General features: G+C 43.0%; 1 long non-coding RNA gene and 18 other non-coding genes across 40 annotated transcripts; all 19 read right to left on the bottom strand.

Moving 5' to 3' along the window:
- Positions 1 to 478: 478 nt before the first annotated feature.
- Positions 479 to 27,681, bottom strand: LOC120918505. 22 transcript variants are annotated; one of them, XR_005744402.1, is made up of 19 exons: positions 24,216 to 24,597; positions 23,029 to 23,096; positions 21,569 to 21,620; positions 20,350 to 20,402; positions 19,337 to 19,389; positions 17,885 to 17,936; positions 15,810 to 15,872; positions 14,225 to 14,276; positions 13,635 to 13,687; positions 11,064 to 11,116; positions 9,614 to 9,665; positions 8,437 to 8,504; positions 7,183 to 7,231; positions 6,152 to 6,204; positions 5,583 to 5,636; positions 4,872 to 4,924; positions 3,813 to 3,865; positions 2,769 to 2,819; positions 641 to 1,213 (listed from the first exon to the last, which is right to left on the bottom strand). It is a non-coding gene; the product is annotated as an uncharacterized LOC120918505 (long non-coding RNA). The 22 variants fall into 22 exon arrangements; XR_005744397.1 differs by lacking the exon at positions 6,152 to 6,204 and having other exon boundaries at positions 24,216 to 24,594; XR_005744389.1 differs by lacking the exons at positions 4,872 to 4,924; positions 5,583 to 5,636; positions 6,152 to 6,204 and adding an exon at positions 479 to 516 and having other exon boundaries at positions 1,161 to 1,213; positions 24,216 to 24,586.
- Positions 648 to 720, bottom strand: LOC120919714. The gene has a single exon (XR_005744647.1). It is a non-coding gene; the product is annotated as a small nucleolar RNA SNORD65 (small nucleolar RNA).
- Positions 1,597 to 1,669, bottom strand: LOC120919720. The gene has a single exon (XR_005744653.1). It is a non-coding gene; the product is annotated as a small nucleolar RNA SNORD65 (small nucleolar RNA).
- On the bottom strand, positions 2,942 to 3,014 carry LOC120919719. Its single transcript, XR_005744652.1, has one exon. It is a non-coding gene; the product is annotated as a small nucleolar RNA SNORD65 (small nucleolar RNA).
- On the bottom strand, positions 4,748 to 4,820 carry LOC120919713. The gene has a single exon (XR_005744646.1). It is a non-coding gene; the product is annotated as a small nucleolar RNA SNORD65 (small nucleolar RNA).
- Positions 5,063 to 5,135, bottom strand: LOC120919715. The gene has a single exon (XR_005744648.1). It is a non-coding gene; the product is annotated as a small nucleolar RNA SNORD65 (small nucleolar RNA).
- LOC120919712 lies at positions 6,029 to 6,101 on the bottom strand. Its single transcript, XR_005744645.1, has one exon. It is a non-coding gene; the product is annotated as a small nucleolar RNA SNORD65 (small nucleolar RNA).
- LOC120919721 lies at positions 6,772 to 6,844 on the bottom strand. Its single transcript, XR_005744654.1, has one exon. It is a non-coding gene; the product is annotated as a small nucleolar RNA SNORD65 (small nucleolar RNA).
- On the bottom strand, positions 8,573 to 8,641 carry LOC120919694. Its single transcript, XR_005744628.1, has one exon. It is a non-coding gene; the product is annotated as a small nucleolar RNA SNORD49 (small nucleolar RNA).
- LOC120919711 lies at positions 10,214 to 10,286 on the bottom strand. Its single transcript, XR_005744644.1, has one exon. It is a non-coding gene; the product is annotated as a small nucleolar RNA SNORD65 (small nucleolar RNA).
- LOC120919710 lies at positions 11,503 to 11,575 on the bottom strand. Its single transcript, XR_005744643.1, has one exon. It is a non-coding gene; the product is annotated as a small nucleolar RNA SNORD65 (small nucleolar RNA).
- LOC120919709 lies at positions 13,512 to 13,584 on the bottom strand. Its single transcript, XR_005744642.1, has one exon. It is a non-coding gene; the product is annotated as a small nucleolar RNA SNORD65 (small nucleolar RNA).
- LOC120919718 lies at positions 13,820 to 13,892 on the bottom strand. The gene has a single exon (XR_005744651.1). It is a non-coding gene; the product is annotated as a small nucleolar RNA SNORD65 (small nucleolar RNA).
- Positions 15,941 to 16,009, bottom strand: LOC120919693. Its single transcript, XR_005744627.1, has one exon. It is a non-coding gene; the product is annotated as a small nucleolar RNA SNORD49 (small nucleolar RNA).
- LOC120919717 lies at positions 18,479 to 18,551 on the bottom strand. Its single transcript, XR_005744650.1, has one exon. It is a non-coding gene; the product is annotated as a small nucleolar RNA SNORD65 (small nucleolar RNA).
- LOC120919708 lies at positions 20,227 to 20,299 on the bottom strand. Its single transcript, XR_005744641.1, has one exon. It is a non-coding gene; the product is annotated as a small nucleolar RNA SNORD65 (small nucleolar RNA).
- Positions 20,978 to 21,050, bottom strand: LOC120919722. The gene has a single exon (XR_005744655.1). It is a non-coding gene; the product is annotated as a small nucleolar RNA SNORD65 (small nucleolar RNA).
- Positions 23,165 to 23,233, bottom strand: LOC120919692. The gene has a single exon (XR_005744626.1). It is a non-coding gene; the product is annotated as a small nucleolar RNA SNORD49 (small nucleolar RNA).
- On the bottom strand, positions 24,404 to 24,476 carry LOC120919716. The gene has a single exon (XR_005744649.1). It is a non-coding gene; the product is annotated as a small nucleolar RNA SNORD65 (small nucleolar RNA).
- Positions 27,682 to 27,860: the final 179 nt, after the last annotated feature.

Below are 27,860 nucleotides of genomic sequence, written 5' to 3'. Positions count from 1 at the left end.
ATGGCTTGGATTTAAGCCCGCACAAGTACCCCCATAAGAAATGCCTTCCTGTGGTGGCACTTGAAGAGCAAGGAGCGCCAGCGGGGGACCACAGAAAATGGGTTGGGCTGCTCTGTGCAAAGCCAATGCACAGAGAAAAAAGTTAGAAACACTTTAGAGCCAAGAGCAAAACAAATCTTTAGCCCTGTAGCTCTCCAGTGAGCACATTACAGGTAATGAAAGCAGATGTTCTATGTTCTAGGGAACAAATGGTATTGGTTCCCAAGTAGACCCTTTTCAGAGCTCAGTTACATAAACTTGTGGCTTTGAAGAGCAATACGTGCGTGATATATATATATATATATATATATATATATATATATATATATATATATATATATATATATATATATATATATATATATATATATATCTCTCTCAATAAAAAAAAAATCTAAAGATCAAACAGGAGGGGGAAGTATACCTTAAAGCCAGGAATGGTGCAGCACGGCATTTAAGTGTTCCTTATGCAAGTCCCTGCAAAGAAAAAAAAAAAAAGTACCATTACTACAAGTTACTGAGCCACTGGGCCTAATATGTGCAACACTGGACCTCCCCCCCAAACTTACTAAACAGCAAAAGCATTTAATGAATGGAACTGGATGTGTGCTCAGAAAAACCCTTCTCACCACCAACAATCTGACGGTAATTCCAGCTCTTTTTAGGTTAATTTCATCACAGCGCACTCCCTATATCTGCCCGAGATCAGCCCTGCCAATAGAGCCAAGTACAGACCCCCCTGTGAGGATCAGTTATGGTGAGCCAATAACAAGGAAGTTACATTTGAGGGAGTTGTGTACAGTACACCTCCAGGAAGACATTTTACAGAAAATTCTAGTGTTGCATAATTAAAGGAATTGTCATTAAAATTTTTCTACAATGGCAATTTATTCCAAGTAATGGTCATTTTAACATTCCAATTTTTCCCCATAAAATGGAGTTGCCAATTAATGATTCCTTGTCATGTCTAACAATTTAAATGTCCACACTTGTCATTTCAAACAGCAAGCGCTTTGCTAGATGATGTCTACAGGCTCTTTCTACAGCTGTCCCAGGAGCTTTGAATTACTGAGATAAGAAATATCACTGATGACCTTTAGAAAACAGAAGGGGAAGTATACCTTAAAACCAGGAATGCTGTGACTTGGCATTCAAGTGTTCATTATGGAAGTTCCTGCAAAGAATAAAAAGTTCCATTACTACAATTTAATGAACTGGCCCAATATGTGCAACACTGGGGCCTCCCAACATGTCAGGCTGACCTACATGCGCTTTGCGCCACCAACTGCCCCAAGCATAGATTTAAATGGGCCCAACATCGGGAAAGAATAGTTCTACAGGTTTAAGGGTTTTTAATCTCAGGTAAAAATCCTTCTGTGATGTAGGAGCTCACTAGAATTACATGAGCCCGATCTCACCCAGCACTGTGCCCGGGGGCAGCGGCTCTTCTCTCCCTCACAAGAAAGATTAATAGCAGTGGGAGCCATCATTTAATTGGGCGATTATACACTTAAGCAGCAAAAGCATTTTTAATGAATGCTACAGAACTGGATGTGTGCTCAGAAAAACCCTTCTCACCACCAGCAATCTGACGGTAATTCCAGCTCTTTTTAGGTTAATTTCATCACAGCGCACTCCTTATATCTGCTCGAGATCAGCCCTGCCAATAGAGCAAAGTACAGACCTCTGTGTGAGGATCAGCCATGGATCTGTCACATGACTTCAGAGCCAGACTGTCCAACAAGCCACCACATAAAAGGCTTTTATCCAGGAAAGATTTTACACTGCCGAAGAACTAATTTTTTTTTGAACGAATAAACTCTTGGTAATCAATGTACATTGCAGGGATTTTGTTGCAGATTTCCAACTGTTATTCTGAAGGAATAGCTTTGTGTCCATGTGCAGAGGGTATCTGTGTCTGTAGTTTTATAATCAATTATCTGCTGTGCCTGCAGGGCTCCAATGGAGGAAAGCTGCAGGGTTTGCAAATATTTCGATGCGATATCCATTTGGTAGCATCTCAAATTATTTTTGCGGCAAGGGTGGCAAAAATTTGACTTGCATCTTTGTGCAGACTTCTGGGGAAATCAGTGAGCCAATCACACAAGGAAGTTACATTTGAGGGAGTTTTGTACAGTACACCTCTAGGAAGCCATATTTTACAGAAAATTCTAGTGTTGCATATTTAAAAGGAATGGTCATTTAAAGGGGTTGTAAAGGTTGGTTTTTAATTTTCTAAACAAGTTACTTTAAGCTAGTGCATTGTTGGTTCACTTACTTTTTTTCAATTTCCCTTCTAAATGTTTTTTTTCTTTGTCTGAATTTCTCACTTCCTGTTACTCCTCAGTAAGCTGTTCTAAATGACTTTACACTGCTCGGATGATGGTGGAAAGCTTACCGAGGAGAAACAGGAAGTGAGAAATTCAAAAGAAAACACATTTAGAAGTGAAATCGAAGGAAAGTGAACCAACAATGTACTAGCTTAAAAGGAACCAATTTAGAAAATTAAAGATGAACCTTTACACCCCCTTTAACATTTAAAATTTTCCCACGTCAATTCTTATTAAATTTGAGTTACCCTCTAGTACCAATATAAATGTCCACACGTGTCATTTTAAAACAGAAGATGGAAGTCTACAGGCCCTTTCTACAGCTGTCCCAGCTTTGAATTACTGTGATAATACCATCACTGATGACCTTTAAAAAGACAAACAGGAGGGGAAGTATACCTTTAAACCAGGAATGGTGTGGATCGGCATTCAAGTTCATTTTGGAAGTTCCTGCAAAGAAAAAAGTCCCATTACTACAAGTTAATGTACCACTGGGCCTAATATGTGCAACACTGGACCAACCCCCACAAACTTACTAAGCAGCAAAAGCATTTAATGAATGGAACTAGTGTGCTCAGAAAAACCCTTCTCACCACCAGCAATCTGACGGTAATTCCAGCTCTTTTTAGGTTAATTTCATCACAGCGCACTCCTTATATCTGCCTGAGATCAGCCCTGCCAATAGAGCCAAGTACAGAGCTCCCTGTGAGGATCAGCTATGGATCTGTCACATGTCTCCAGACTGTCCAAGAAATCACATAAAATGCTTCCATTTAGTCAGGCAAGACTTACTTTACACCACTGAGAATGTAGAACTAAAGATTAACTTTATTGGCTCAACACTTCTCTTGCTGAAGAAATTACATGGGGGGGGCTTTTGTTGGATTCCTACCTTTTGTTATGCTGAAGGAATAGCTTTGTACCCATGTGCAGAGTGAATTTGTATGGAGTGATTTTATAATCAACTGCTGCACCTGCAGGGCTTTAATGAGAAAAGATGCAGAGTCTGCATATATCTAGATGCGATATCCATTTTGATATTTGTGCTGCCAAAAACCTGACTTGCATCTTTGTGCAGACTTCTTGGGAAGACAGCAAGCCAATCACAAGGAAATTACATTTGAGGGAGTTGTGTACAGAACACCCCTGGCAGCAAGCAAAGTTTTACAGAAAATTTGAGTGTTGCATGTTGAAAAATAATGGTAATTTTTAACATACTAATGCCAATTTCCCATTACAGTGGATACCCTTTAATGGATTCCTAGTCAGGTCTAGTACCAATTTAAATATCCACGTGTCATTTCAAACAGCAAGCTCTATGCAAGATTGAAGTCTACTACAGGCTCTTACTACAGCTGTCCCAGGAGCTTTGAATTACTGAGATTTTAAGAAAAATACCATCAGTGATGACCTTTAAAAAGACAAACAGAAGAGGAAGTATACCTTAAAACCAGGAATGTTGTGTCTTGGCATTCAAGTGTTCATTATGGAAGTTCCTGCAAAGAAAGAAAACAGTCCCATTACTAGATATTAATGAATTTGCCTAATATATGCAACACGGGAGCCTCCTGCCAGCTTCCTACCCGTCAGGCTGACCTACATTGACTTTTGCTCCATCAACTGCCCCAAACAGATTTAAATTAAGGGACACACTGGGGGAAGAATTGTTCTACACAGCGGTGTTAAAGGGTTAAGAGTTTTTAATCCCAAGGTAAAAACCCTTCTGTGATGTAGGATCTCTTAGAATTACATGAGCCCAATCTCACCCAGCACTGTGCCCGGGAGTAGCGGCTCTTCTCTACCTCACAGGGAAGACTGATCGCAGTGGGATCCATTACCATTTAAGTGGGCAATTAAACACTTAAAGCGGGAGTTCAACCATTTATTAAAAAAAAAAAAAATTTCCCCTTAGATTCCTGCTCGTTTGGTCTAGGGGAATCAGCTATTTGTTTTAAAATATGAGCCGTACTTACCGTTTTCGAGATGCATCTTCTTCCGTCGCTTCCGGGTATGGGTCTTCGGGAGCGGGCGTTCCTTCTTGATTGACAGTCTTCCGACGGTCGCATCCATCGCGTCACTCATAGCCGAAAGTCGGTGCGGCTCTATACTGCGCACCGACGTTCGGCTTCTTTCGGGAAATCGTGACGCGATGAATGCGACCGTCGGAAGCCTCTCAATCAAGAAGGAACGCCCATTCCCGCAGCCCATACCCGGAAGCGACGGAGAGGATGCATCTCGTAAACGGGTAAGTACGGATCATATTTTAAAACAAATAGCCGATTCCCCTAGACAAAACGAGCAGGCATCTAAGGCTAAAAAGTGCTCTAAGGGTGAACCTCGGCTTTAAGCATTTATGATTGCTACAGAACTGGATGTGTGCTCAGAAAAACCCTTCTCACCACCAACAATCTGACGGTAATTCCAGCTCTTTTTAGGTTAATTTCATCACAGCGCACTCCTTATATCTGCCTGAGATCACACAAACAGGAGGGGGAAGTATACCTTAAAGCCAGGAATGGTGTGGCTCGGCATTCAAGTGTTCTTTCTGCAAGTTCCTGCAAAGAGAAAAAAAAAAAAAAAGTCCCATTACTACAAGTTACTGAGCCACTGGGACTAATATGTGCAACACTGGACCCCCCCCCCCCCAAACTTACTAAACAGCAAAAGCATTTAATGAATGGAACTGGATGTGTGCTCAGAAAAACCCTTCTCACCACCAACAATCTGACGGTAATTCCAGCTCTTTTTAGGTTAATTTCATCACAACGCACTCCCTATATCTGCCCGAGATCAGCCCTGCCAATAGAGCCAAGTACAGACCTCCCGTGTGAGGATCAGCTATGGTGAGCCAATCACAAGGAAGTTACATTTGAGGGTGTTTTGTACACCTCCAGGAAGACATTTTACAGAAAATTCTAGTGTTGCATAATTAAAAGGAATGGTCATTTAAAATATTCCTACAATGGCAATTTATTCCAAGTAATGGTCATTTTAACATTCCAATTTTTCCCCATAAAATGGAGTTGCCACTTAATGATTCCTTGTCATGTCTAACAACTTAAATGTCCACAAGTGTCATTTCAAACAGCAAGCTCTATGCTAGATGGAAGTCTACAGGCTCTTACTACAGCTGTTCCAGGAGCTTTGAATTACCGAGATATTAAGAAAAATACCATCACTGATGACCTTTAGAAAACAGAAGGGGAAGTATACCTTAAAACCAGGAACGCTGTGTCTTGGCATTCCAAGTGCTCATTATGGAAGTTCCTGCAAAGAATAAAAAAGTTCCATTACTACAATTTAATGAACTGGCCCAATATGTGCAACACTGGAGCCTCCAACATGTCAGGCTGACCTTCATGCACTTTGCACCACCAACTGCCCCAAGCATTACAGATTTAAATTAAAGGGACATACACCAGGAAAGAATGGTTCTACAGGCTTAAGGGTTTTTAATCTCAGGTAAAAATCCTTTTATGATGTAGGATCTCCTAAAATTACATGAGCCTGATCTCACCCAGCACTGTGCCCGGGAGCAGCGGCTCTTCTCTCCCTCACAGGGAAGATGGATAGCAGTGGGAGCCATTACCATTTAATTGGGCGATTACACACTTAAGCAGCAAAATCATTTCTAATGAATGTTACAGAACTGGATGTGTGCTCAGAAAAACCCTTCTCACCACCAACAATCTGACGGTAATTCCAGCTCTTTTTAGGTTAATTTCATCACAGCGCACTCCTTATATCTGCCCGAGATCAGACAAACAGGAGGTGAAGTATACCTTAAAGCCAGGAACGGTGCAGCTTGGCATTCAAGTGTTCCTTATGCGAGTTCCTGCAAAGAAAAAAAGAGTCCCATTACTACAAGTTAATGAGCCACTGGACCCCCCCCCCCCCCAAACTTACCAAGCAGCAAAAGCATTTAAAGGGGTTGTAAAGGTAAAATATATGCCTAAATAGCTTCCTTTTCCTTAGTGCAGTCCTCCTTCACTTACCTCATCCTTCCATTTTGCTTCTAAATGTCCTTATTTCTTTTGAGAAATCCTCACTTCCTGTTCTGTCTAACTACACACCGTAATGCAAGGCTTTTTACCTGGTGTGGAGAAAGCCTCTTGAGGGGGCAAGCAGGTGTGTCAGGACGCCCACTAACACACAGCTCCTTTTGCCATCTGCAAAGTAGAAAGCGTCCTGACACTCCTGCTTGCCCCCTCAAGAGTCTCTCCACACAAGGTAGAAATCCTTGCATTACTGTGTGGAGTTACAGACAGAACAGGAAGTGAGGATTTCTCAGAAGAAATAAAAATTTAAAAGCAAAAATCGAAGGGTGAGGTAAGTGAAGGAGGACTGCACTAAGGAAAAGGAAGCCATTTAGGGAAAATAAAAGCTACAGAACGGGATGTGTGCTCAGAAGAACCCTTCTCACCACCAACAATCTGACGGTAATTCCAGCTCTTTTTAGGTTAATTTCATCACAGCGCACTCCTTATATCTGAGATCAGAACCTCCAGGAAGCCATATTTTTTGCATTTTACAGAAAAATTATAATATAGCATATTGAAAATGAATTGTCATGTTTAACATTCTAATGATAAATTCCCCATAAAGTGGAGTTGCCCTCTTTTTAAACAGATTCCTTGCCAGGTCTAGTACCAATTTAAAATGTCCACATTTGTCATTTCAAACAGCAAGCTCAATGCTATATAAAGTCTACAGGCTTGTACTACAGCTGTTCCAGGAGCTTTGAATTACTGAGATACTTTGAAAAATACCATCACTGATGACCTTTAAAAAACAAACAGGAAAGGAAGTATACCTTAAAACCAGGAATGGTGCGGCTCGGCATTCAAGTGTTTATGAATTTTCTGCAAAAAAAAAAAAAATCCCATTACTACAAGTTAATAAACCAAGTAAGCAGTCTGGCATATTCGACAATAACGTTGCCCGTGTATAAACCAGCATTCCTTCCGTTAGGAAGAGATCACTTGACCACTGGCCCATTGTAGGAGAAAACTAAACCCATCACACAAGAGGCTGGGTTGTAGAATAACCACCACCAGAAAGTCTATTTTGGAGTCAAATCCCAATCTTACAGTCTTACTAGAAAACGGCACAGCTCTTCCACCATGACACATCAGAACTATGTATGGAAGATAGTTCAGAAAACATTCCCTTTTTCCTATTTAATATGAGTAGATCTGATTGAAGCAACCACCCAAACATTCTAGGACAATATGCCATCTGTAGCACTTGACTTCAATCCCTGAACCCTTCATTTCTTAGAGTCCCAGTGCTATAGAGCTTCCAAAGCTCAGATGAAGGGAAGCTTGCCAACTCAAATGTTAGCAGCAACATCTTGTATAGTCTCAATACATTTTAATAAGTTAGATTTCTAGCCACCATACAATGTGGTGCTCCCTTTGCTTTTCTAAACATTTGTTGCTCCCAGGAGGCCCTGACATATGCAGGTTGCCTTAGAAAATCATTGCGCACCATGAAATGAAACCTACCCCATCACAAGCAGAAACTATTTGATCAAGTATTTCATTGCCTTCAAAACATCAGATTTTGCTTTAGTAAAATATTTCAAGCTACTCAAATGTTAGCCAGTCTGCAGCCATTAAAGGGTGCATGGACTTCTGCACAACTGTCACTCTTCCAGTTACAAAGCCTCTGAAGCACGTGGGTAGATCTTTCCAAGAGCTGTAGAAGAGCCAACCCATGTCTGAATCCTACAAGACTTACACGTCATTGTCTTACTCAACTTATACATCATTATGTGGGAGCATGACTACATTCTGACTTTCAGGAGCTTTTCAGAATCTGTACACATTATTTTTTGCCAATTTCAAGCTAATATTTATTGGTGATGCAGAATAGGCTTTTAGTACCATTGACATGTCCAAATGCGCAAATGTTTTACAAATTCTCACATTGCAAAAAAAAAAAGGCACATGCATGTGATCAGTTAGAGCCATCAGTAGTAAAATGTCCTCATGACTGAAATCAGACAGGGATAACAAGCATCATTGGCTCACAAAACAAAAACAATTATAAAACACACAATTACCTGACATGGCATGACTGCCCATCTCCTCTCGCTGGACCGACATCCACTACTGCCAGGCTTTCATCCTCCTGTAACAGGACAGAGCTAGTGAGGTAAGGAATCCATACACCATTTCCAACACAAGTCAATGGGTGCCAATCAGAATATGAGATCGTCAGTTATCGCATCGGACGGCACTTCCTATATCTCAAATCTCATCATGTGACACCAACACATCAAATTCACCCAATTGAGCTTGTTTGCCAGCTTTCTACATCTTGGGTAGATGTACACTTTTCTTTGCTACACCAACTGCCCCAAACATTGAGATTAAAAGGGATGTACACTGGGGAAGGTTTGGTTCTACAGGCTTAGGGATTTTTAATCTTAATTCATCAAAGGGGTTGTAAAGGTAAAAGTTTTCACCTTGAAAACAATCCGAGGAATAGGAGGCCCCCCCCCCCCCCCCCCCCCCCCGTTTACTTACTGGGCCCTGCGAAAGTCCTCACGCAGGCTTCTCGGGTCATTTATTGGCTGAAAGCAGTGCAGCCATTGGCTCGTTCTGCTGTCAATCATACCCAATGACGCAGCGTCCCGGGGCCGAGTGATACAGTGAGTGGCTATGGCCGCCGGCTATCACAGGAGCGCGCCCGCAACAATTCGTCACCATGCAAGCTTGCATGAAGGTTATGAGTTCTTGCAGAGGGAGCCGAGACAACTGCCGAGGGACCCCAGAAGACCAGGTTTGGGGCCACTGTGCAAAACGAGCTGCACAGTGGAGGCAAGTATAACTTTTTTTTTTTTAAACCATTACATTTACATAATCTTTAAGGTAAAAACCTTTGTGATGTAGGCTCCCTATACCTACATGAGCCTGATCTCACCCAGCACTGCCCGGGAGCAGCTCTCCTCACAGGGCACACTGATAGTATCGGGAGCCATTGGCTCCTACTAGCAAATGCAAACCAGGGGCAGGCCATGCCGTCTACAGATGCAGGCAGCATGTCTTGGGTTTGAGCCGGCACAAGTACCCCCATCTGCAAGTGCCCCACAAGAAGGCATTTCCTAACAGGGGTATAGAGCAGGGGGCACAAAAGGAAGACAGGGGCTGCTTTGTACAAAACAGGCAAGTAACAAGCTAAAAAAAAAAAATTTAAACACTTTACAGAAAACTTGTAGCTCTCCAGACAACACTTACCACAATCCTAAACAGGCGGATCTGAAAGATCAGAAACCCCAAGTGATCAGACCTGAAGAGAACAAAACAAAGTGTAAGACAATCTAGATGGCATTTTTCACTACTGCAGTTTCAGAAAGCCTGGTACCAAGAGGGCGATTATACACATAAAGCGGAATTCCAGCCTTCTGTTTTTTGCAATGCTCCCACCCCTGGGGGCACATTTGGCACTTTTTTTGGGGGGGGAGCAGATATAACAGGCATTTGCTCCCACTTCTGGGCATTGATAGCCACAGATATCTATGCCATATCCTGCCACTCAAGTCTTCTGGGAGACAAGTCCCAGAAGACAGCAGGGACCATTCAAATCATGCAGCGTGACTTGCGCATGCGCAGTAGGGAACCAGGAAGTGAAGCCACAAGGCTTCACTTCCTCATTCCCTAACCAAAGATGGCGGCAGCAGCCGAGAGCCAAATCTGCTTCAGGTGCCAACATTGCAGGCACCCTGGACAGGTAAGAGTCCATATTTTAAAAGTCAGCAGCTGCAGTATTTGTAGCTGCTTACTTTGAAATAAAAATTCGGAATGCTGCTTTAAGCATTTCTACAGAACTGGATGTGTGCTCAGAAAAACCCTTCTCACCACCAACAATCTGACGGTAATTCCAGCTCTTTTTAGGTTAATTTCATCACAGCGCACTCCTTATATCTGCCCTGCCAATAGAGCCAAGTACAGAGCTCCCTGTGAGGATCAGCTATGGATCCGCTACATGTCTCCAGAACCAGACTGTCCAACAAATCACAAAATACTTCCATTTAGCCAGGCAAGACTTACTTTACACCACTGAGAATGTAGAACTAAAGGTTAACTTTATTCGCTCAACACTTCTCTTGCTGATCAAAGTACATGGGGGGGGGGGGGGGGGGGGGAAATTTGTTGGATTACTACCTTTTGTTATGCTGAAGGAATAGCTTTGTACCCATGTGCAGAGTGAATTTGTATGGGAGTGATTTTGTAATCAACTGCTGCACCTGCAGGGCTTTAATGAGGAAAGCTGCAGAGTCTGCATATATCTAGATGCGATATCCATTTTGATATTTGTGCTGCCAAAAACCTGACTTGCATCTTTGTGCAGACTTCTTGGGAAGACAGCAAGCCAATCACAAGGAAATTACATTGAGGGAGTTGTGTACAGAACACCCCTGGCAGCAAGTTTTACAGAAAATTTTGAAAAAGAATGGCAATTTTTAACATACCAGTGCCAATTTTCCATTACAGTGGATACCCTTTAATGGATTCCTAGTCAGGTCTAGTACCAATTTAAATATCCACGTGTCATTGCAACAGCAAGCTCTATGCTAGATTGAAGTCTACAGGCTCTTACTACAGCTGTCCCAGGAGCTTTGAATTACTGAGATATTAATACCAACAGTGATAACCTTTAAAAAGATAAACAGGAGAGGAAGTATACCTTAAAACCAGGAACGTTGTGTCTTGGCATTCAAGTGTTCATTACGGAAGTTCCTGCAAAGAAAGAAAAACCGTCCCATTACTAGATGTTAATGAACTTGCCTAATATATGCAACACAGGAGCCTCCTGCCAGCTTCCTACCCATCAGGCAGACCTACATTGACTTTTGCTCCATCAACTGCCCCAAACAGATTTAAATTAAGGGACACACTGGGGGAAGAATTGTTCTACACAGTGGTTTTAATAAATCCCAAGGTAAAAACCCTTGTGATGTAGGATCTCCTAGAATTACATGAGCCCGATCTCACCCAGCACTGTGCCCGGGGGCAGCGGCTCTTCTCTCCCTCACAGGGAAGACTGATAGCAGTGGGAGCCATTACCATGTAAGTGGGCAATTAAACACTTAAGCATTTATTGATTGCTACAGAACTGGATGTGTGCTCAGAAAAACCCTTCTCACCACCAACAATCTGACGGTAATTCCAGCTCTTTTTAGGTTAATTTCATCACAGCGCACTCCTTATATCTGCCTGAGATCACACAAACAGGAGGGGAAGTATACCTTAAAGCCAGGAACGGTGCAGCTTGGCATTCAAGTGTTCCTTATGCGAGTTCCTGCAAAGAAAAAGAGTCCCATTACTACAAGTCAATGAGCCACTGGGCCTAATATGTGCAACACTGGACCCCCCCCCCCCCCAAACTTACAAGCAGCAAAAGCATTTAAAGGGGTTGTAAAGGTAAAATATATCCCTAAATAGCTTCCTTTACCTTAGTGCAGTCCTCCTTCACTTACCTCATCCTTCCATTTTGCTTTTAAAATGTCCTTATTTCTTCTGAGAAATCCTCACTTTCTGTTCCGTCTAACTACACACCGTAATGCAAGGCTTTCTACCTGGTGTGGAGAAAGCCTCTTGAGGAGGCAAGCAGGAGTGTCAGGATGCCCACTAACACACAGCTCCTTCCGCTATCTGCAAAGTAGAAAGTGTCCTGACACTCCTGCTCACCCCCTCAAGAGGCTCTCCACACCAGGGAAAAAGCCTTGCATTACTGTGTGGAATTACAGACAGAACAGGAAGTGAGGATTTCTCAGAAGAAATGAGGACATTTAAAAGCAAAAATCGAAGGATGAGGTCAAGTGAAGGAGAACTGCACTGAGAGGCATGGAGGAGCTCAGCTATGAGGAAAGATTAGAGGAACTGAATTTAGTCACTCTTGAGAAGAGGAGAATTAGGGGGGATATGATCAACATGTACAAATATATAAGAGGTCCATACAGTGGACTTGGTGTTATTCACTTTACGGTCAACACTGACGACAAGAGGGCACTCTTTACGTCTAGAGGAAAAGAGATTTCACCTCCAAATACGGAAAGGTTTTTTCACAGTAAGAGCTGTGAAAATGTGGAACAGACTCCCTCCAGAGGTGGTTCTGGCCAGCTCAGTAGATTGCTTTAAGGCCTGGATACTTTCCTAAATGTACATAAAATAAATGAGTACTAAGATTTGTAGGTAAAGTTGATCCAGGGTAAATCCGATAGCCTCTCGGGGGATCAGGAAGGATTTTTTTCCCCCTGCTGTAGCAAATTGGATCATGCTCTGCTGGGGTTTTTTGCCTTCCTCTGGATCAACTGTGGGTATGGAGTTGGGTGTATAGGATTGTACTGTGGTTTTTATTTTGTTTGTTTATTTTTTGTGGTTGAACTGGATTGACTTGTGTCTTTTTTCAACCTGACTAACTATGTAACTAAGGTAAAGGAAGCTATTTAGAGAGAAAAAAAAAAAAGAAATTTCCTTTACAACCCTGTTAAAGCGGGAGTTCACCCATAAATGTTTTTTTAACCTTAGATGGATGCTGGATTTAGTCTAGGGTGGGGATATGCAATTAGCGGACCTCCAGCTGTTGCAGAACTACAATTCCCATGAGGCATAGCAAGACTGACAGCCACAAGCATGACACCCAGAGTCAGAGGCATGATGGGACTTGTAGTTTTGCAATAGCTGGAGGTCCGCTAATTGCATATCCCTGGTCTAGGGGAATGGGCTAGTTTTAAAATCCGAGCAGTACTTACCGTTGTAGAGGGCGATCTTCTCTGCCACTTCCGGGTATAGGTCTTCGGGACTGGGCGTTCCTTCTTGATTGACAGTCTTCCGACAGTCGCATCCATCGCGTCACGAGTAGCCGAACGTCGGTGCGGCTCTATACTGCGCACCGACGTTTGGCTACTTTTGGAAAATCGTGACGCAATGGATGCGACCGTCGGAAGTCTGTCAATCAAGAAGGAACGCCTAGTCCCACACCCGGAAATAGCGGAGAAGATCGCTCTCTAAGTACAGCTTCGATTTTAAAACTAGCCGATTCCCCTAGACTAAATGAGCATCCATCTAAGGGTAAAAATAGCAATTTACCGGTGAACCTCCGCTTTAATGAATGCTACGGAACTGGATGTGTGCTCAGAAAAACCCTTCTCACCACCAACAATCTGACGGTAATTCCAGCTCTTTTTAGGTTAATTTCATCACAGCGCACTCCTTATATCTGCCTGAGATCACACAAACAGGAGGGAAAGTATACCTTAAAACCAGGAATGGTGTGGCTCGGCATTCAAGTGTTCCTTATGCAAGTTCCTGCAAAAAAATAAAAAAAGTCCCATTACTACAAGTTAATGAGCCACTGGGCCCAATATGTGCAATACTGACCACCCCCCCCCCCCCCCAAACTTACTAAACAGCAAAAGCATTTAATGAATCTGGATGTGTGCTCAGAAAAACCCTTCTCACCACCAGCAATCTGACGGTAATTCCAGCTCTTTTTAGGTTAATTTCATCACAGCGCACTCCTTATATCAGCACCGCCAGGAAAGCATATTTTTTGCATTTTACAGAAAAAATAAATAAAAATATAGCATATTGAAAAGGAATTCTCATTAACATTCCAATGATAAATTTCCAATAAAGTGGAGTTACCCTCCCTTTAATGGATTCCTTGTCAGGTCTTGTACCAATTTAAATGTCCACGTGTCATTTCAAACAGCAAGCTCAATGCAAGATGGAAGTCTACTACAGGCTCTTACTACAGCTGTTCCAGGAGCTTTGAATTACTGAGATACTTTGAAAAATACAATCACTGATGACCTTTAAAAAGAAACAGGAGGTGAAGTATACCTTAAAACCAGGAATGGTGCGGCTCGGCATTCAAGTGTTCATTATGAATTTCCTGCAAAGAATAAAAATCCTATTACTATAAGTAAATAAACTATTGTGGCGCAACATGTGCAACACTAGGCCGTGCCTACTTTTGTGCCAATAAAACGGCAAGTAAGCAGTCTTGCATATTCTCCAATAATGTTGCCCGTGTATAAACCAGCATTCCTTCACTTGACCATTGGCCCATTGTAGGAGAAAACTAAACCCATCACACAAGAGGCTGGGTTGTAGAAGAACTTTACACCAGAAAGTGTCCATTTGAGTCAAATCTCAATCTTACAAGTTGGGAAACACTAGAAAACTGCACAGCTCTTCCACCATGACACATCAGAACTATGTACGGAAGATTGGAAAAAAGAAAGTTTGCTGAACTTCTATTCAATATGAGTAGATCTGATTGAAGCAACCACCCAAACATTCTAGGACAATATGCCATCTATAGCACTTGACTTCCATCCCTGAACCCTTCTCATTTCTTAGAGTCCCAGTCCTATAGAGCTTCCAAAGGTCAGATGAAGGGAAGCTTGCCAACTCAAATGTTAGCAGTAACATCTTGTATAGTCTCAATATATTTTAATAACTTAGATTTCTATCCACAATACAACCTGGTGCTCCCTTTGCTTTTCTAAACATTTGCTGCTCCCAGGAGGCCCCGACATTTGCAGGCCGCCTTAGAAAATCATTGCGCACCATGAAAAGAAACCTACCCCATCACAAACACAACAAGAAACTGATCAAGTATTTCATTGCCTTTAGAGCAGGGGTCTCCAAACTTTCCAAGCAAAGGGCCAGCTTAGTGACCTTGGGGCTTTAGGGGGGCCAGCCTGTGGCCAATGGGAGCAGAGATTGATAATGCACCAGCATTAGTGCTCCATCATTGGGTCCAATAGGAATAGTGCCCTATTGTTGATATTAAGAATGCCCCATTCATGGGGTTGTAGGGGAATGGTGCCCCATCATTGGTGTCAGTTGGCTGAATAGTGCCCCGAGGGCCAGATAAGGGCAGGCAAAGGGCCACATCTGGCCCCAGGGCTGCAGTTTGGAGACCACTGCTTTAGAGCATCACATTTAGCTTTATTAAAATATTTCAAGCTACTCTCAAATGTTAGCCAGTCTGCAGCCATTAAAGGGTGCATGGACTTCTGCACAACTGTCACTCTTCCAGTTACAAAGCCTCTGAAGCACAGGGGTAGATCCAAGAACTGTAGAAGAGCCAACCCATGTCTGAATCCTACAAGACTTACACGTCATTGTCCTACTCAACTTATACACCATTATGTGGGAGCATGACTACATTTACAGAATATGTGCACCTTATCATTTGCCAATTTTAAGCAAATATTTATTGGTGATGCAGAATAGGCTTTTAGCACAATTAACATATCCAAACGCGCAAATGTTTTAAAAAAAAAAAAAAAAAAAGGCACATGCATGTGATCAGTTAGAGCCATCAGTAGTAAAATGTCCTCATGACTGAAATCAGACAGGGATAACAAGCATCATTGGCTCACAAAACAAAAACAATTATAAAACACACAATTACCTGACATGGCATGACTGCTCCTCTCGCAGGACCGACATCCACTACTGCCAGGCTTTCATCCTCCTGTAACAGGACAGAGCTAGTGAGGTAAGGAATCCATACACCATTTCCAACACAAGTCAATGGGTGCCAATCAGAATATGAGATCGTCAGTTATCGCATCGGACGGCACTTCCTATATCTCAAATCTCATCATGTGACACAAACACATCAAATCCACCCAATTGAGCTTGTTTCTTGCCAGCTTTCTACATCTCGGGTAGACCTACACGTTTCTTTGCTACACCAACTGCCCCAAACATATTGAGATTAACCCCTTAACGCCCGCCGCACGACTATTTACGTCCGCAAAATGGCAGGGACAGGCAGATGGGCGTATATATACGTCCTTGCCTTCTAGCGGGTGGGGGGTCCGATCGGAACCCCCTCCGCTGCGTGCGGATTTCATCGGGGGAGCGATCCGGGACGACGGAGCGGCTATTCGTTTATAGCTGCTCCGTCGCGATCGCTCCCCGGAGCTGAAGAACGGGGAGAGCCGTATGTAAACACGGCTTTCCCGTGCTTCACTGTGGCGGCGTATCGATCGATCCTTTTTATAAGGGAGACTCGATCGATGTCAGTCCTACAGCCACACACACACACACACTAGGTGAACCCTAACTCCTACAGCGCCCCCTGTGGTTAACCCCCAAACTGCAACTGTCATTTTCACAACAAACAATGCAATTTAAATGCATTTTTTTGCTGTGAAAATGACAATCGTCCCAAAAATGTGTCAAAATTGTCCGCCATAATGTCGCAGTCACAAAAAAAAAAAAAAAGCAATCAAACTATCCCCTATTTTGTAAATGCTATAAATTTGGCGCAAACCAATAGATAAACGCTTAGAGATTTTTACCAAAAATAAGAAGAAGAATACGTATCGGCCTAAACTGAGGAAAAAAAATGTATATATGTTTTTGGGGGATATTTATTACAGCAAAAAATATTGCACTTTTATCAAAATTGTCGCTCTATTTTTGTTTATAGCGCAAAAAATAAAAACCGCAGGTGTTCAAATACCACCAAAAGAAAGCTCCATTTGTGGGGAAAAAAGGACGCCAAGTTTGGGAGCCACGTCGCACAATTGTCTGTTAAAGCAACGCAGTGCCGAATCGCAAAACCTGGCCTGGGCATTAAACTGCCTAAAGGTCCGGGGCTTAAGTGGTTAAAAGGATGTACACTGGGGAAGGTTTGGTTCTACAGGCTTAGGGATTTTTAATCTTAATTCATTAAAGGGGCTGTAAAGGTAAAAGTTTTCACCTTAATGCATTAAGGTGAAAACATCCGAGGAATAGCAGCCCCCCCCCCCCCCCCGTTTACTTACCGGCCCTTCGAAAGTCCTGTGAACATGCAGGCTTCTCGGGTCAGTTATTGGTTGAAAGCAGTGCAGCCATTGGCTCGTTCTGCCGTCAATCATATTCAATGACGCGGCGTGCTGGGGCCGAGTGATACAGTGAGTGGCAATGGGCGCCGGCTATCACAGGAGCGTGCCCGCAACAATTCGTCACCATGCAAGCTTGCATGAAGGTGACGAGTTATTGCGGGGGGAGCCGAGACAGTCGCTGAGGGACCCCAGAAGATCAGGTTTGGGGCCACTGTGCAAAACAAGCTGCACAGTGGAGGCAAGTATAACCTTTTTTTTAAACAAACATTACCTTTAAAGGTAAAAAACCTTTGTGATGTAGGCTCCCTATACTTACATGAGCCTGATCTCACCCAGCACTGCCCAGGAGCAGCTCTCCTCACAGGGCACACTGATAGTATCAGGAGCCATTGGCAAATGCAAACCAGGGGCAGGCCATGCTGTCTACAGATGCAGGCAGCATGTCTTGGCTTTGAGCCGACACAAGTACCCCCCATCTGCAAGTGCCCCACAAGAAGGCATTTCCTAAGAGGGGTATAGAGCAGGGGGCACAAAAAGACAGGGGCTGCTTTGTACAAAGCAGGCAAGTAACCAGCTTAAAAAAAATAAAAAATAAAATAAAAATTTAAACACTTTACAGAAAACTTGTAGCTCTCCAGATGGCACTTACCACAATCCTAAACAGGTGGATCTGGAAGATCAGAAACCCCAAGTGATCAGACCTGAAGAGAACAAAACAAAGTGTAAGACAATCTAGATGGCATTTTTCACTACTGCAGTCTCAGAAAGCCTGGTACCAAGAGGGCGATTATACACGCAAAGCGGAATTCCACCCCAAAATGGAACTTCTGTTTTTTGCAATCCTCCCACCTCTGGGGGCACATTTGGCACTTTGGGGGGGCAGATATAAAACAGGCATTTTCTCCCACTTCTGGCCATTGATAGCCACATATCTATGCCATATCCTGCCCCTCAGTCTTCTGGGAGACAAGTCCCAGAAGACAGCAGGGACCATTCAAATCATGCAGCGCGACTTGCGCATGCGCAGTAGGGAACCAGGAAGTGAAGCCACAAGGCTTAATTTCCTAACCAAAGATGGCGGCAGCACCCAGAGACAAATCTGCTTCAGGTGCCAACATTGCAGGCACCCTGGACAGGCAAGAGTCCATATTTCAAAAGTCAGCAGCTGCAGTATTTGTAGCTGCTTACTTTAAAATAAAAATTCGGAATGCTGCTTTAATCATTTCTATAGAACTGGATGTGTGCTCAGAAAAACCCTTCTCACCACCAGCAATCTGACGGTAATTCCAGCTCTTTTTAGGTTAATTTCATCACAGCGCACTCCTTATATCTGCCCTGCCAATAGAGCCAAGTACAGAGCTCCCTGTGAGGATCAGCTATGGATCTGTCACATGTCTCCAGAACCAGACTGTCCAACAAATCACATAAAATGCTTAAATTTAGCCAGGCAAGACTTTACACCACTGAGAATGTAGAACTAAAGGTTAACTTTATTCGCTCAACACTTCTCTACTTCTCTTGCTGATCAAAGTACATGGGGGGGGGGGGGGAATTTGTTGGATTCCTACCTTTTGTTATGCTGAAGGAATAGCTTTGTACCCATGCGCAGAGTGAATTTGTATGGGAGTGATTTTATAATCAACTGCTGCACCTGCAGGGCTTTAATGAGGAAAGCTGCAGAGTCTGCATATATCTAGATGCGATATCCATTTTGATATCTGTGCTGCCAAAAACCTGACTTGCATCTTTGTGCAGACTTCTTGGGAAGACAGCAAGCCAATCACAAGGAAATTACACTGAGGGAGTTGTGTACAGAACACCCCTGGCAGCAAGTTTTACAGAAAATTTGAGTGTTGCATGTTGAAAAATGGCAATTAACATACTAATGCCAATTTCCCATTACAGTGGATACCCTTTAATGGATTCCTTGTTAGGTCTAGTACCAATTTAAATGTCCACGTGTCATTGCAACAGCAAGCTCTATGCAAGATTGAAGTCTACAGGATCTTACAGCTGTCCCAGGAGCTTTGAATTACTGAGATATTAAGAAAAATACCATCAGTGATGACCTTTAAAAAGACAAACAGGAGGGGAAGTATACCTTCAAACCAGGAACGCTGCGTCTTGGCATTCAAGTGTTCATTACGGAAGTTCCTGCAAAGAATAAAAAGTTCCATTACTACAATTTAATGAACTGGCCCAATATGTGCAACACTGGAGCCTCCAACATGTCAGGCTGACCTTCATGCGCTTTGCTCCACCAACTGCTCCAAGCATTATAGATTAAAATTAAGGGACATACACCGGGAAAGAAATGGTTCTACAGGCTTAAGGGTTTTTAATCTCAGGTAAAAACCCTTCTGTGATGTAGGATCTCCTTAGAATTACATGAGCCCGATCTCACCCAGCACTGTGCCCGGGAGTAGCGGCTCTTCTCTCCCTCACAGAGAAGAATAGCAGTAAGAGCCATTAGCAATTAATTGGACAATTACACACTTAAAGTGGAGGTTCACCCAAAAACGTAATTTTTAACATTAGATTGAGGCTCGTTTTGTCAAGGGGAATCGGGTGTTTTTTTTTTTAAATCGAAGCCGTACTTACTGTTTTAGAGATAGAGGTTCTCCGCTGCTTCCGGGTATGGGCGTTCCCATTTGATTGACAGGCTTCCGACGGTCGCACACATCACGATTTTCCGAAAGTAGCCGAACGTCGGTGCGCAGGCGCCGTATAGAGCCGCACCGACGTTGGGCTTCTTTCGGCTACTCGTGACGCGATGTATGCGACCGTTGGAAGCCTGTCAAATAGGAACGCCCAGTCCCGAAGATCTCTAAAACGGTAAGTACAGCTTCGATTTATATAAAAAAAACAAAAAAAAAAACCCAGATTCCCCTTGACAAAATGAGGCTCAATCTAATGTTAAAAATTGTTTGGGTGAACTTCCGCTTTAAGCAGCAAAAGCATTTTTAATGAATGCTACAGAACTGGATGTGTGCTCAGAAAAACCCTTCTCACCACCAACAATCTGACGGTAATTCCAGCTCTTTTTAGGTTAATTTCATCACAGCGCACTCCTTATATCTGCCCAAGATCAGACAAACATGAGGTTAAGTATACCTTAAAGCCAGGAACGGTGCAGCTCGGCATTCAAGTGTTCCTTATGCAAGTTCCTGCAAAGAAAAAAAAAAGTCCCATTACTACAAGTCAATGAGCCACTGGGCCCAATATGTGCAACACTGGACCCCCCCCCCAAACTTACCAAGCAGCAAATGTATTTAAGGTAAAATATATCCCTAAATAGCTTCCTTTTCCTAAGTGCAGTCATCCTTCGATTTTGCTTTTAAATGTTTAATTCTTCTGAGAAATCCTCACTCCCTGTTCTGTCTTTACTACACACAGTAATGCGAGGCTTTTTACCTGGTGTGGAGAAAGCCTCTTGAGGGGGCAAGCAGGTGTGTCAGGATGCCCACTAACACAGCTCCTTTTGCTATCTGCAAAGTAGAAAGTGTCCTGACACTCCTGCTCGCCCCTTCAAGGGTCTCTCCACACCAGGTAGAAATCCTTGCATTATGGTGTGTAGTTAGACAGAACAGGAAGTGAAAATTCCTCAGAAGAAATAATTTAAAAGCAAAATGGAAGGATGAGGTAAGTGAAGGAGGACTGCTCTAAGGTAAAGGAAGCCATTTAGGGAAAATAAAAAATTTCTTTACAACCCCTTTAATGAATGCTACATAACTGGATGTGTGCTCAGAGGAACCCTTCTCACCACCAACAATCTGACGGTAATTCCAGCTCTTTTTAGGTTAATTTCATCACAGCGCACTCCTTATATCTGAGATCAGCACCACCAAGAAAGCATGTTTTTTGCATTTTACAGAAAATTATAATATAGCATATTGAAAAGGAATGGTAATTTTTTAACATTCCAATGATAAATTTCCAATAAAGTGGAGTTACCCTCCCTTTAATGCAGTGGTCATCAACCCTGTCCTGCAGGGCCCACTAACAGGCCAGGTTTTATGTATTACCTTGGGGAGATGCAGTCTAGAATACTCCAATCACTGAGGAGCAAATGATATCTCCTGCGATGTATTTCAGTTATCTTGCAAACCTGGCCTGTTAGTGGGCCCTGCAGGACAAGGTTGATGACCACTGCTTTAATGGATTCCTTGTCTAGTACCAATTTAAATGTCCACGTGTCATTTCAAACAGCAAGCTCTATGCAAGATGAAGTCTACAGGCTCTTACTATAGCTGTCCCAGGAGCTTTGAATTACTGAGATATTAAGAAAAATACAATCACTGATGACCTTTAAAAAGAAAAACAGGAAGTATACCTTAAAACCAGGAATGGTGCAGCTCGGCATTCAAGTGTTCATTATGAATTTCCTGCAAACAATAAAAATCCCATTACTACAAGTTAAACTTTTGTGGCGCAACACTATGCCGTGCCACTACTTTCGTGCCAATAAAAACGGCAAGTATGCAGTCTTGCATATTCTCCAATAATGTTGCCCGTGTATAAACCAGCATTCCTTCCGTTAGGAAGAGATCACTTGACCACTGGCCCATTGTAGGAGAAAACTAAACCCATCACAAGAGGCTGGGTTGTAGAAGAACTTTACACCAGCAAGTGTCTATTTGAGTCAAATCCCAATCTTACAAGTTGGGAAACACTAGCAAACTGCACAGCTCTTCCACCATGACACATCAGAGATGTATGGAAGATCAGAAAAAAGGAACGTTTTCTGAACTTCTATTTAATATGAGTAGATCTGATTGAAGCAACCACCCAAACATTCTAGGACAATATGCCACCTATAGCACTTGACTTCAATCCCTGAACCCTTCTCATTTCTTAAGAGTCCCAGTGCTATAGAGCTTCCAAAAGGTCAGATGAAGGGAAGCTTGCCAACTCAAATGTTAGCAGTAACATCTTGTATAGTTTCAATGTATTTAAACAAGTTACATTTCTAGCCACCATACAACGTGGTGCTCCCTTTGCTTTTCTTAACATTTGTTGCTCCCAGGAGGCCCTGACATATGCAGGCCGCCTTAGAAAATCATTGTGCACCATGAAATGAACCCTACCCCATCACAAACACAAGAAACTGATCAAGCATTTCATTGCCTTTAGGAGCAGGGATATGCAAGTAGCGGACCTCCAGCTGTTGCAGAACTACAAGTCCCATGAGGCATAGCAAGACTGACAGCCACAAGCATGACACCCAGAGGCATGATAGAACTTGTAGTTTCGCAACAGCTGGAGGTCCGCTAATTGCATATCCCTGCTTTAGAGCATCAGATTTTGCTTTAGTAAAATATTTCATGTTACTCTCAAATGTTAGCCAGTCTGCAGCCATTAAAGGGTGCATGGACTTCTGCACAACTGTTACACTTCGTTACAAAGCCTCTGAAGCACATGGGCAGATCCAAGAGCTGTAGAAGAGCCAACCCATGTCTAAATCCTACAAGACTTACACGTCATTGTCTCACTTGGCTTCTACACCATTATGTGGGAGCATGACTACATTTACAGAATCTGTGCACCTTATAATTTTTTTGCCAATTTCAAGCAAATTATTGGTGATGCAGAAAAGGCTTTTAGTACCATTGACATGTCCAAATGCAAATGTTTTACAAATTATCACATTGCAAAAAAAAAAAAAAAAAAGGCACATGCATGTGATCAGTTACAGAGCCATCAGTAGTAAAATGTCCTCATGACTGAAATCAGACAGGGATAACAAGCATCATTGGCTCACAAAACAAAAACAATTATAAAACACACAATTACCTGACATGGCATGACTGCCCATCTCCTCTCGCTGGACCGACATCCACTACTGCCAGGCTTTCATCCTCCTGTAACAGGACAGAGCTAGTGAGGTAAGGAATCCATACACCATTTCCAACACAAGTCAATGGGTGCCAATCAGAATACGAGATCGTCAGTTATCGCATCGGACGGCACTTCCTATATCTCAAATATCATCATGTGACACCAACATGTCAAATCCACACAAAACCCATTTGAGCCGACTGGTGGCAATTGAGCTTGTTTCTTGCCAGCTTTCTACATCTCGGGTAGACCTACATTCGTTTCTTTGCTACACCAACTGCCCCAAACATTGAGATTAAAGGATGTACACTGGGGAAGGTTTGGTTCTAGAGGCTTAGGGATTTGTAATCTTAATTCTTTAAAGGGGTTGTAAAGGTAAAAGTTTTAACCTTAATGCATTAAGGTGAACACATCTGAGGAATAGCAGCCCCCCCTTTACTTACCTGGCCCTTCGAAAGTCCTTGCGCAGGCTTCTCGGGTCATTTATTGGCTGAAAGCAGTGCAGCCATTGGCTCGTTCTGCTGTCAATCATATCCAATGACGCGGCGTGCTGGGGCAGAGTGATACAGTGAGTGGCTATGGCCGCCGATCAAAGGAGCGCGCCCGCAACAACTCATCACCATGCAAGCTTGCATGAAGGTGACGAGTTCTTGTGGGGGGGCCCCCCCCAAGACAGCCGCCGAGGGACCCCAGAAGACCAGGTTTGGGGCCACTGTGCAAAACGAGCTGCACAGTGGAGGCAAGTATAACTTTTTTAAACAAACATTACCTTTAAAAAAGGTAAAAACCTGTGATGTAGGCTTCCCTATTACATGAGCCTGATCTCACCCAGCACTGCCCGGGAGCAGCTCCTCACAGGGCACACCGATAGTATCAGGAGCCATTGGCTCCAACTAGCAAATGCAAACCAGGGGCAGGCCATGCTGTCTACAGATACAGGCAGCATGTCTTGGGTTTGAGCCGGCACAAGTACCCCCCCCATCTGCAAGTGCCCCACAAGAAGGCATTTCCTATGAGGGGTATAGAGCAGGGGGCACAAAAGGAAGACAGTGGCTGCTTTGTACAAAGCAGGCAAGTAACAAGCTTAAAAAAAAAATTTAAACACTTTACAGAAAACTTGTAGCTCTCCAGACGGCACTTACCACAATCCTAAACAGGCGGACCCGGAAGATCAGAAACCCCAAGTGATCAGACCTGAAGAGAACAAAACAAAGTGTAAGACAATCTAGATGGCATGCCCCACTATTGCATTTTCAGAAAATGTACCATTTAAATGGACGATTATAAACTTACTAAGCATTTCTAATGAATGCTACAGAACGGGATGTGTGCTCAGAAAAACCCTTCTCACCACCAGCAATCTGACGGTAATTCCAGCTCTTTTTAGGTTAATTTCATCACAGCGCACTTCTTATATCTGCCCGAGACCAGTCCTGCCAATAGAGCCAAGTACAGACCCCCCTGTGAGGATCAGCTATGTCTCCAGAGCCAGACGAGACGGTCCAACAAATCACTGATTATTAAGCCATCATAGAAAATTATTCTATTTATCCAGGCAAAAAAAAAAAAAAAAACAGTCCTGCACCACTGAGGATTAAAGAGCGGCTGCTTTTTCCAGGGAACTCGTTTGTTACAATCCTTGCAATGTACATCAATCACAAACTATTGCAGATCTACCTTTTGTTAGACAAATAAATTAGGTCCAAGTCTGTTATGGGGAAATTTGCTTCGATATACAAGTGCTTTGGATTACAAGCATGTTTCAGGAACGAATAATGCTCACAGTCCAAGGTTTTTTGAGCCGGTTCACACCGGGGCGACTCAGCCGCCTAACAAGTCGCGCTCTGTTCTGTACTATGGAGCCGTTCTAATTGGAGAAACTCAGGGCTACTTGCTTTGACTTCAATACAGAAGTAATTTTGCAAGTCGCCTCTGAAGTCGTGTGCAGATCGCCTTGCCGCTCGGCAAGTCGTGCCGCCCCTGTGAACCAGCTCTTACTGTAGTTCGGGTCAAGCTTGCCAAAAATAATTTCCTCTAACAGAGTCTGCTGTGTGCACAACAAACTCCACGTAGCCTAAGCTACATACAGTATTGTGTTCTGGAGTTACACGAGACCTTCCTGTCTCACCAGAAAAAAAAAAAAAATTGGAGTGGCACTCAGCCATTCATCAGCAGCTTTGTATTCTATTAAAGCGGGGGTTCAATTTTTTTATCCTTCCGCCGCACTTACCTTGTTAAAATAGCCACTCGTGTGTGCCAATCTTAGAGCCCGCAGCATTTGTTTTGTCCCGAAACGGAGATTTAATAAAATCCATAGATGGACGTTTCCATCTTTATTGTGGACACTGAAGCCCACCAGCATGTCCTTCCTGGATACGGTGAATGCTGACGTCCCAGCATTCACCGCTCTATCCCGCGCATGTGCAGTGTTGACAGCGAGCGTCGCCGTAAACACTGCACTGTTGGCCATCACATGACCCGTGAGATATCGTGGGATTACAGCACGTCTCCTGGGATTCTCATCACTCACTCCCAGGAGACATAGCGCTTGTTGGGGAAAATGTAATAAACGCCCACTACCGCTGGGAAACGCTGATTGACAGAAGATTAAGAGCTGGATTAAAAAGGTAAAAATGCCGAAAAAAAAATAGTGGATGTGTAATGGTTTAATTAACCACTTAAGCCCCGGACCTTTAGGCAGCTAAATGCCCAGGCTTTGCGATTCTGCACTGCGTCGCTTTAACAGACAATTGCGCGGTCGTGTGACGTGGCTCCCAAACAAAATTTTCCCCCACAAATAGAGCTTTCTTTTGGTGGCATTTGATCACCTCTGCGGTTTTTATTTTTTGCGCTAACAAAAATAGAGCGACAATTTTGAAAAAAAAAAAAAAAATTTTTTTTTTTACTTTTTGCTATAATAAATATCCCCAAAAACATAAAACATTTTTTCCTCAGTTTAAGCCGATACGTATTCTTCTACCTATTTTCGGTAATAAAAAAAAAAAAAAAAAAAAAGCAATAAGCTTTTAACGATTGGTTTGCGCAAAATTTATAGCGTTTACAAAATAGGGGATAGTTTTATTGCATTTTTATTTATTTATTTTTTTACTAATGCCTGCGATTTTTCATGACTGCGACATTATGGCGGACACTTCGGACAATTTTGACACATTTTTGGGACCATTGTAATTTTCACAGCAAAAAATGCATTCAAATTGCATTGTTTATTGTGAAAATGACAGTTGCAGTTTGGGAGTTAACCACAGGGGGCGCTGAAGGAGTTAGGGTTCACCTAGTGTGTGTTTACAACTGTAGGGGGGTGTGGCTGTAGGTCTGACATCATCGATCGTGTCTCCCTATAAAAAGGGATGACACGATCGATACGGTGCCACAGTGAAGCCGTGTTTACATACAGCTCTCCCCGTTCTATAGCTCCGGGGAACGATCGCGACGGAGCGGCTATAAACGAATCTCTCCCTGAGGCTTACCGACTGCCGTATGTACCGGAGGGGGGTGTCCCAAGCGGACCCCCCGCCAAGGCAGCAACGTCGTTCTGCCTGTCCGTGCCATTTTGCCAACGTATATGTACATGCGGCAGGCGTTAAGCTAAAGTTGTCATTTAGGGTGAACCTCCGTTTTAATGAACCCAAAGCTTCCTCTGATTGGCCGAGTAGGAACAAGCATGACCATGCATTGTATATATAGCTGCCTATAAATGGATGAGAGCTGCTCAGATTAACCATTTGAGGGGGAGAGAAAAAGTAGACGCTCAAACAGGAGTATAATGTACAAGAGGCCTTAAAGTGATAAAGTTCCATTACAAACCCATCACAAGGCCTGTATCAGCCACTGAATTGCCCCCGGCAAACAGGCACTGAGAAAGTGACTACTACATAGCTGGGCATACACATACCAACTATGTATGTATACTACAAAGCTAGAAGATCTAGGAGGAGATTGTCCAATCATCATGGTCTGCATTAGGTCTATACCATCATTTATGTAGTACAAAAGTCCTGTCTATCTGGATACAAACAATGGATTGTTCACATTTGGCCTCAGATTGTATGGTATATGGTCAGCTTTACAAGTGATAAAGCTATGCAATTAAAAAAAAAAAAAAAAAAGCCTGCATCCAATTACATTGATCCTTGTGCTCTGACCCCAAGGAGATCACACAAAGCACATGCATGGCCACCTTCCAGCAGACCACACACACACACTGCAATCTGATGACAGATCTAAAGGAGACATTCGATTTACTGCAATGATCAGCATGTTAATTGGACCTCTACCAGGTTTGGGATTTATGAAGATCGTACAATCACATTGGAAAGTGAATGACCAACTTTAATTCTAACAAGCAATAGCTATATAGAAAATTAGCATGCAATGTAAAGGATTCTAGACACAATCTACTACATAACGCGGCCCGTCCACTGATCACCCACCTTCTGCTGGCAGCCATGAGGACGGAAGAGATCTCACCACGCCGCTCCCTTCCATTATAAAGCTCCCAAATCTCGCGATACCGCCTGCGGCATTCTGGGAAATGTAGTCTCCCTCTGTGTCAGCCGTTGACGCTTCTTATTTTTGTTTAATTCATGTTTTTTCATATCGAAACGATTACAGTCCTTGAAAATTGGCAGGTTCGGGATACAACAGTGTTCAATTGAAGAAAAAAACACGATTAATTGACATAATAGAATTCGTGAGCCTGTAGTATTATCAGGTGAACACTGGGTGGCAGCAGAGCTCTATGAGAAGAGCGCAGTCTGTTTTGATAT

The sequence above is a fragment of the Rana temporaria genome, chromosome 12 (assembly GCF_905171775.1).
Source record: "Rana temporaria chromosome 12, aRanTem1.1, whole genome shotgun sequence".
Lineage (NCBI taxonomy): Eukaryota > Metazoa > Chordata > Amphibia > Anura > Ranidae > Rana > Rana temporaria.
This window is presented reverse-complemented; position numbering and strand designations above follow the sequence as displayed.